The sequence below is a fragment of the Nycticebus coucang genome, chromosome 8 (genome assembly GCF_027406575.1).
Source record: "Nycticebus coucang isolate mNycCou1 chromosome 8, mNycCou1.pri, whole genome shotgun sequence".
In the NCBI taxonomy this organism is placed as follows: domain Eukaryota; kingdom Metazoa; phylum Chordata; class Mammalia; order Primates; family Lorisidae; genus Nycticebus; species Nycticebus coucang.
In genome coordinates, this window is record NC_069787.1 from 112761263 (window position 1) to 112771276 (window position 10014).

The following is a 10014-nucleotide window of genomic DNA, read 5'->3' on the forward strand; positions in this document are numbered from 1 at the left end:
TTTTTCAGGCAAATGGAATTCAGAAGAAAAGAGGAGTTGCAATCTTATTTTCAGATACATGTGGATTTAAAGCAACTAAAGTCAAAAAAGACAAAGATGGTCACTTTATATTGGTCAAGGGAAAACTACAACAAGAAGACATTTCAATTCTAAATATTTATGCACCCAATTTAAATGCTCCCAGATTCTTGAAGCAGACCTTACTCAGTCTGAGCAATATGATATCTGATAATACCATCATAACAGGGGACTTTAACACACCTCTTACAGAGCTGGACAGATCCTCTAAACAGAAATTAAACAAAGATATAAGAGATTTAAATGAGACCTTAGACCAACTATGCTTGATAGACGCATATAGAACACTCCACCCCAAAGACAAAGAATATACATTCTTCTCATCACCCCATGGAACATTCTCCAAAATTGATCATATCCTGGGACACAAAACAAATATCAACAGAATCAAAAGAATTGAAATTTTACCTTGTATCTTCTCAGACCATAAGGCACTAAAGGTGGAACTCAACTCTAACAAAAATGCTCAAGCCCACACAAAGGCATGGAAATTAAACAATCTTCTGTTGAATAACAGATGGGTGAAGGAAGAAATAAAACAGGAAATCATTAACCTCCTTGAGCATAACAACAATGAAGACACAAGCTACCAAAACCTCTGGGATACTGCAAAAGCAGTTTTGAGAGGAAAATTCATCGCTTTAGATGCCTACATTCGAAAAACAGAAAGAGAGCACATCAACAATCTCACAAGAGATCTTATGAAATTGGAAAAAGAAGAACAATCTAAGCCTAAACTCAGTAGAAGAAAAGAAATCTCCAAAATCAAATCAGAGATCAATGAAATTGAAAACAAAAGAATCATTCAGAAAATTAATGAAACAAGGAGTTGGTTTTTTGAAAAAATAAATAAAATAGATAAACCATTGGCCAGACTAACTAGAAATAGAAAAGTAAAGTCTCTAGTAACCTCAATCAGAAATGATAAAGGGGAAATAACAACTGATCCCACAGAGATACAACAGATCATCTCTGAATACTACCAGAAACTCTATGCCCAGAAATTTGACAATGTGAAGGAAATGGATCAATATTTGGAATCACACCCTCTCCCTAGACTTAGCCAGGAAGAAATAGACCTCCTGAACAGACCAATTTCAAGCACTGAGATCAAAGAAACAATAAAAAAGCTTCCAACTAAAAAATGCCCTGGTCCAGATGGCTTCACTCCAGAATTCTATCAAACCTTCAAGGAAGAGCTTATTCCTGTACTGCAGAAATTATTCCAAAAAACTGAGGAAGAAGGAATCTTCCCCAACACATTCTATGAAGCAAACATCACCCTGATACCAAAACCAGGAAAAGACCCAAACAAAAAGGAGAATTTCAGACTAATCTCACTCATGAATATAGATGGAAAAATTCTCAACAAAATTCTAGCCAATAGATTACAGCTTATCATCAAAAAAGTCATTCATCATGATCAAGTAGGCTTCATCCCAGGGATGCAAGGCTGGTTTAACATACACAAGTCCATAAACGTTATCCACCATATTAACAGAGGCAAAAATAAAGATCACATGATCCTCTCAATAGATGCAGAAAAAGCATTTGATAAAATCCAGCATCCTTTTCTAATTAGAACACTGAAAAGTATAGGCATAGGTGGCACATTTCTAAAACTGATTGAAGCTATCTATGACAAACCCACAGCCAATATTTTACTGAATGGAGTAAAACTGAAAGCTTTTCCTCTTAGAACTGGAACCAGACAAGGTTGTCCTCTGTCACCTTTACTATTCAACTTAGTGCTGGAAGTTCTAGCCAATACAATTAGGCAAGACAAGGAAATAAAGGGAATCCAAATGGGAGCAGAGGAGGTCCAACTCTCCCTCTTTGCTGACGACATGATCTTATACTTAGAGAACCCCAAAGACTCAACCACAAGACTCCTAGAAGTCATCAAAAAATACAGTAATGTTTCAGGATATAAAATCAATGTCCACAAGTCAGTAGCCTTTGTATACACCAATAACTGTCAAGATGAGAAGCTAATTAAGGACACAACTCCCTTCACCATAGTTTCAAAGAAAATGAAATACCTAGGAATTTCATTTTCGAAGGAGGTGAAGGACCTCTATAAAGAAAACTATGAACTCCTCAGAAAGGAAATAGCAGAGGATATTAACAAATGGAAGAACATACTATGTTCATGGATTGGAAGAATCAACATTGTTAAAATGTCTATACTTCCCAAAGCAATCTACCTATTCAATGCCATTCCTATCAAAGTACCTACATCGTACTTTCAAGATTTGGAAAAAATGATACTGCGTTTTGTATGGAACCGGAAAAAAACCCCGTATAGCTAAGGCAGTTCTTAGTAACAAAAATAAAGCTGGGGGCATCAGCATACCAGATTTTAGTCTGTACTACAAAGCCATAGTGCTCAAGACAGCATGGTACTGGCACAAAAACAGAGACATAAACACTTGGAATCGAATTGAACACCAAGAAATGAAACTAACATCTTACAACCACCTAATCTTCGATAAACCAAACAAGAACTTACCTTGGGGGAAAGACTCCCTATTCAATAAATGGTGTTGGGAGAACTGGATGTCTACATGTAAAAGACTGAAACTGGACCCACACCTTTCTCCACTCACAAAAATTGACTCAAGATGGATAAAGGACTTAAATTTAAGGCATGTAACAATAAAAATCGTCAAAGAAAGCATAGGAAAAACACTGGAAGATATTGGCCTGGGGGAAGACTTCATGAAGAAGACTGCCATGGCAATTGCAACAACAACAAAAATAAACAAATGGGACTTCATTAAACTGAAAAGCTTCTGTACAGCTAAGGAGACAATAACCAAAGCAAAGAGACAACCCACACAATGGGAAAGGATATTTGCATATTTTCAATCAGACAAAAGCTTGATAACCAGGATCTATAGAGAACTCAAATTAATCCACATGAAAAAAGCCAACAATCCCTTATATCAATGGGCAAGAGACATGAATAGAACTTTCTCTAAAGATGACAGACGAATGGCTAACAAACACATGAAAAAATGTTCATCATCTCTATATATTAGAGAAATGCAAATCAAAACATCCCTGAGATATCATCTAACCCCAGTGAGAATGGCCCACATCACAAAATCTCAAAACTGCAGATGCTGGCGTGGATGTGGAGAGAAGGGAACACTTTTACACTGCTGGTGGGACTGCAAACTAGTACAACCTTTCTGGAAGGAAGTATGGCGAAACCTCAAAGCACTCAACTTAGACCTCCCATTCGATCCTGCAATCCCATTACTGGGCATCTACCCAGAAGGAAAAAAATCCTTTTATCATAAGGACACTTGTACTAGACTGTTTATTGCAGCTCAATTTACAATCGCCAAAATGTGGAAACAGCCTAAATGCCCACCAACCCAGGAATGGATTAACAAGCTGTGGTATATGTATACCATGGAATACTATTCAGCCATTTAAAAAAAATGCAGACTTTACATCCTTCATATTAACCTGGATGGAAGTGGAAGACATTATTCTTAGTAAAGCATCACAAGAATGGAGAAGCATGAATCCTATGTACTCAATCTTGATATGAGGACAATTAATGACAATTAAGGTTATGGGGGGGGGAAGCAGAAAGAGGGATGGAGGGAGGGTGATGGGGCCTTAGTGTGTGTCACACTTTATGGGGGCAAGACATGATTGCAAGAGGGACTTTACCTAACAATTGCAATCAGTGTAACTGGCTTATTGTACCCTCAATGAATCCCCAACAATAAAAATAAATAAATAAATAAATAAATATGGGCCATCATATATTTAAGGAATATTAATAAAAAAAAACAATTAGGATAATTATTTAGCATATTCCAGCTCAGAGTCACAGGTGGCCAGATGCTCTCCTTGGCACTCAGGATTCCAGGTAAACAGGCCCCAGGTGTGGATGGGAGTGCTCCCCATCACAGGGCCCAATCGCACATTGGTTTGCACTCAGTCAGACTGGTATAACTGTAAACACAGCAATTTACCGAAGATTCCGTCTTTGGGATGTAGTAGGAAACGGAGGTACCCAGAGAAAACCACACACCTGGGGCGAAGATGCAAACTCCACACACACAGCTGCCTTGGCTAGCAGTCAATTTATTTTTTCATCAGTGTTACACCATAAAGACATTGATAGAAATGATGTTACTCAAGGACCTTGGTGTAAAACTCTGTAGATAATCTAAAGGCCTGCTACTGGCTTTTCTGCAGTTGAGTTTTCTTTGATTCTTACCCCTAGGACTCTGGTGAATCTCCATACTTTCCTGAATATAAATTTTCTCCTATGGTGTCTGGAAAGTTTGAGGCAAGGAACTATACAAAATTTTGACAAAATTTAAACACAATTGTAATAATTCAACAATACAAAGAAGTATACACTCATCCCTCAATATCCATAGATACCCAAGTCCTTTACATAAAATGCTGTAGGATTTGTATGTAACCCAATACAGCCTCCTGTATACATAAACTCCTATCTAGATTATTTATAATACCTAGTACAATGTAATTGCTATGTAAATAACTATTATGATATGCACACATATTGTTTTTATTTGTATCTTTTTATTATTGTATTACTGTTTTTACTGTTTATCTTTCTGAATATTTTTGATCCTTGGTTGGTCGTAGCCTCAGCTGTAGAACCAAGTATACAAAGGGCCACCTACCTGTGTACCTAGTCATCATGAAATCATCAAGATGAGCATTATTGATGCTACAATATTTTTATATTCAAAAGTATTTAGGTTCTTCTTCAATGTTCTCTCCTATTCTTTCACTTCCTAAGTCATTAGTACCAGCCTGTGTACAACAAGATATTAAACCAGATGACTCTAAGAGTCTTCAAATACCCTGTGAGAACATCACGTAGGCTTATGTAGCGAACTCCATCCCCACCTCAATGACGTGTGCTTTACTCTTATCAAAAAAAATTGCACTTTAGATACAAATGATTACTATCTTAGAGTCACATCCATAAACAGGTTTTCAATTAACATGTTATCTCTTAACTGAAGTGGCATTTTTAAATTCATCAAACTTCTAAAAATTTATGGTATATATCGAAACATCTCTACTTCCTGTCCTCTCAACTACATTAATAATTTCTTGACTAAAGGGATGAAGGTCCCACATTTGCCTTCTAAAGAGTATACTTGGTCTATTCTGCTACTTAAGATGTTTCCATAATACTAATTAACGCATAATCAATGGTAAATTGGGGAACCATGTAATATAATGTGAAAATGATAATGATCCATTTGTATTGTTTCCTAGATTGGGGAAAACAAAATGGCAAATACCAAAATTCAATTTTCAGCAGAAAAGAATAGAGTCCTTTCAAACAGATTTTGAGGAAATTTAAAATGACTTTGTGCCACGGGTTTCCTCCCTGGAGTTACACGTCCCTGGTGTGACTCCAGCCTCAGAGAAGATTGAATTTCCTCCTGTGCTCACCTAACTGAAGCCTCAGTAGCTCAATTCTGTTTCCAACTGTGCTGTCTCAGGGTCTGCAAGCCGAGTTTCAAGTCTATTGATAGATTTGATATCCTGGAAGGAAGTCCTTTGCTACTGTGAACTTCTGCCCTAGAGTATCCAAACTATTTCAAAACCACAGTAATGATTGTTTTTTGACAATACTCTGTTCAGAAAGTTGCATAGTTTTTAAAGTTGGTCCCTATCCTTTTTTGCTACTACACTCTATTATCTTCAGTGGAAGATTTCCAAAATGCTTGATTTTTTTCAAGTCCATGTGTATTATATTATAAATGAATTTATAATAAATGCATTGTCATTGACTAAAGAAAAATGAATTGTGAATGCAGGTTAAATGACATTTAATTTTTCATATGGAATTAATAGACTTTAAAAAGTTTTTAAAGTAATGTACTTATTGTGATGCAACATTTCTTAGTTTAAAAGTCTTATTACAATAGTGTATGTGTTTCCATATACAAATATTTTAAGTATTACATACTTTTTGTTAGAATGAAATTTTAGATAGAGGATATTTTCCACATTATTTATTATTCCCCATTTAAAAATGCTAAAAACACTACACTGAACAAATTGTTTTCTTTTTTTATTCAATGCAGAATCAGTCTTCTTACCTATATATTACATTATTTATAACAGTAAAACCCAGTAAAGTTTCAACTCTGTTAAGATAGATATTTTTGTCATTTTTACTCAGAAAATGTTTCTAAATGCAATTCTTTCTTGTATAAATACCCGTACCATTAGTGCAAACATATTTCTAAGGCTTTAGTCTGTATAAAACTATTCTACTAGACATTCATGATTGTCCTCGAGGTTAGATCATTTTTCTTGCCAGCAGGAGTAGAGGAAAAAACAGCAGATTACAAATTTTTGGCCTTTTTCCCTTCTCCAAAAGAGAAGAAAGGAGGAGGGCAGTAGAGAGGTCTGTGACAATTTGGAAAGGAAAAAAACAGAAAGTCTATGCATCATGAAAGCATTTATTATGCCCTTGTGAGAGAAAAATGGGTTTTTGATGCAGACACCAAGACCAAAGTTATGAAAGGGCCACTTGTAGAATTTGATTGAATATATTACATCTACTGTTAAATTACCCATGAAAGAAATAAGAAAATATTTGCATCCATTTGGCAAGGCTGCCTTGCATACTATTGCAGTCTGGCCTCAGCCAAAGCAGTGAAGTAGATTAATCAGACGTCCCGGAAAAAAAAAAAAAAAAAATGAGGCTATATCTCATGTCTAAGAAACGAAATGTAGGGTAATTGTGGCAGACTGCCCATCCTGCCGAGCTGGTAAGACTTCAAAGACCTTGCTCACAGCAGATCACGTGTCCCACATAAAGAGAAGGAACTCAGGCTGACATCCGTGTGAGACGACATTATGTATTTAGCACTTCTGAGATGCAGATTGTTGAACATCTTCACATCTCACAGCATGCCTTTTGATGGCCTCTCACAATTGCCATTAGAGATTTGCAAGAGATTTGTCGTTACTGTTCATGTGCAACCTTGGTCATACGTTTATTACTTCAATTGATTTCATGAATTGAGTTTGTCATATGCAATGACTTCTCGGTTGATGTCTAAAAGCTTCATTATTATAACATCTGTAAGGATCAATAAAGTGTGGATGTTAAATATTTTAGTCATAGTGCTAAGAAAGAAAGCAAGGCAGGCTAAGGAGAAAGTCTGAGAGCCCAAAGCTTAGCAATCTTACATGAAATGAAATATTAAAAATGCTTTTGAAGACACAGAAGGGAAAAATGTGCAGAAGAATCATATAAGAAATAGTCTATGTTCTGCCATCATTTTACTGACATTTTTTCTTCCTTAGCATGTACAATAATAGTGCATCTTAGTAATAACAGCATAAAATTCAATGCAATACAATGAAATATTTTTCATTGAATGAAAATTCGATGAAATATTTTTTGAGAAGAATAGCAACCTTCAGCAGCAAAGGGTAATTAACAAGAGTTCATGATCCCTTCACTGACAACCTCGCACCCAATGCTATTTGAATGAACTATTTCATTTAACAACATAAAAAGATTTTTTTGTATTTATATCACAATCATTGCCTTGTGAATTAGATCCCTGACTTTCCAGGTTCTTGGTTCCTAAAAAACTACTCAAATCCCTAATTACCAAAAGGTGAAACAATAAGAAAAACGTTGACTAATTTCCATATTTTCAAAAATAAATAAATATTTCTCCATGCTTTACTATATAGCTTACCAATAAAGTGGATGTCAGATGATCTCCTAACGTTGAAAAAGAGCTGGTACATCTGAGAAGGAACATCTAATACAGAAAACATCTCAAAAAGAGAGACACTGTTTTAATTGCCCCCTGCATTATTTAGCAATTATTTATTTGCCAAGCCACCAAAGCTTATGCTATTATCCATGCAAATGTATAAAATATATATTTTTTGAGACAGGGTCTCATTCTATCATCCAGGCTAGAGAGGGCAGTGGTGTGATCAGACCTTACTGCAGCCTCAAACTCCTGGGCTTAAGCAATTCTTCTTCCTCCGTCTCTCGAGTAGCTGGGACTATAGGCGTGCACCACCACCACCACCATGCCCCGCTAATTTGTTACTAATTTATAGACGGAGGTCTCACTATGTTGCCCAGGCTGTTCTCTAACTCCTGACCACCTGTACATATTTTTTCTGTATAGGCACACTCTTTTCTAAGGCCTTATATCCATTCCTTTACCCAAAATAATAAGGCCTTGCCTTCCAGAAGAGGAGAAAAATATATATTATCCTAAAACAGTGAGGGGGTAGCAAAAACAAAGAGCCATTAATAGTCCCATGCCATACTTGAAGTGTGTGAAGAGTTTAATTTATATACAGTAGAACCTCTGTAGTTTGATCACCCAAGGGACTGTAGCAAACTACTCAACACATGAAAGTGCCCAACATAAGGTACTAGGTCTAGTACTGATACATGCTTGTGGTTAATGTCTGGCTAATGAAGTGAGGTCAGCTTAAGGAGGTGATCCATGTAGAGAGATGGTCAACTACAGAAGTTCTGCTGAATTAAGCATTACCTTCAAAATTTTGATCATGAAGGCTGAAGGCTCATGAGGCTGACAGGGAAAAATCCTATGGCTTTTTCCAAGTTTTTTCTGTCAATAACCCAAATGAGAAGGTTCTTTTGGCTACACATTGTATTCAAATTATTAACTGAGAAAATTTTTCAGTATTTACATATCAAAATCACCTCTAGGTGATAACTTAAAAGAAGGTCCCTGGTGAACTTTGTGAGAAACAGTTCAGCCATGGATTAATTCATTGTTAACTAGGAAAGCACCACTAGGTAATTATCACATGTTGCTAAAATAATGAGCACATAATTAACTATGTGCATGGAATTGAGATCTAAATAAAATAAATTCCCTACATTAAGAACTTAGAGATATAGACAGTAAATCAAGGCAATGATTGTGATATAAATACAAAATAATATTTTTGCTCTCTTTCTGCTGTAAATATTGTAAGTAAACAGAATGGACCCCACCCAAAAAGACTAACGTGTGGCCCACTCACAAAGAGAGAAGGGTCACATGAAGAGCCCCGTGGAGAGACTGCAGCTCTCAAGAAGGCTGGAAAATGTCTTAATGGAGTAAAGAAAAGGAGATTTGTGATGTTCAGGGGTGGTGCTAGTCTGAGACTTTCCATGTATGGTTTAAACTGCCCACTCGCAGCAAAACAGGGAACATATGGGCCTACTCAGCAGCTTACCCACATGTGAGGGGGAAGGGAAGAGAAAGAGATGAGGCTTAAAAGATGTCAGCTGCCAAACCTCCAAACGTGGACTCAAACTGCAGTATGCGAAGTGCTTTCTCTATACTGAGCTCTTAGATTCGAATGCAGGCCTTCCGACCTGACTAGTAACCACTTCACTGTGCTTGTGGACTGCTGCTCATTTCCAATGATTGGAAATGGGTCAATGATTTTGTAGATGTCCCTGCTGTCCATCATGGTTTACCCTGGGAAACAAAGGCCACAGCAGCTAGCTTGAAAGAGGGATTTTAACATAAGTAAACTAGTTACAATGGTCTTAGGGTCCCTGAGAATCAATCTGCAGTTGGAGAGGAAACCCAAATGTTAAGAACAGCAGGAAGCTGGACCCACGGCAGGGCAAGTCCTGCACTGAGGAGGCAGGAACTACTGAAATGATACCTCCCGTCATGGACGAGGATGAGGCAGAGACACAGACACCGCTGGGGACGCCAACATCAGCTAGGAACAAGGATGGGTTTGCTGTGAAGCCATTAAAACTTAAGCTTCAGGGACCCTAGAAGGAACCTGAGAAGTGTGTTTACACAGCCCTGAATTTTGAAATTGTTAAGAGTAAGAAATTTAAGAATGTATTAGGTGCACTTGGCTTCAGACCATAGTCTATTTCCATTTCAA

At 36.9% G+C, this 10014-nt stretch overlaps 1 pseudogene; it reads right to left on the reverse strand.

Moving 5' to 3' along the window:
- LOC128591423 (retinol dehydrogenase 10-like) overlaps nt 1-9790 on the reverse strand; it is a 37336-nt pseudogene extending 27546 nt beyond the window's left edge.
- Nucleotides 9791-10014: the final 224 nt, after the last annotated feature.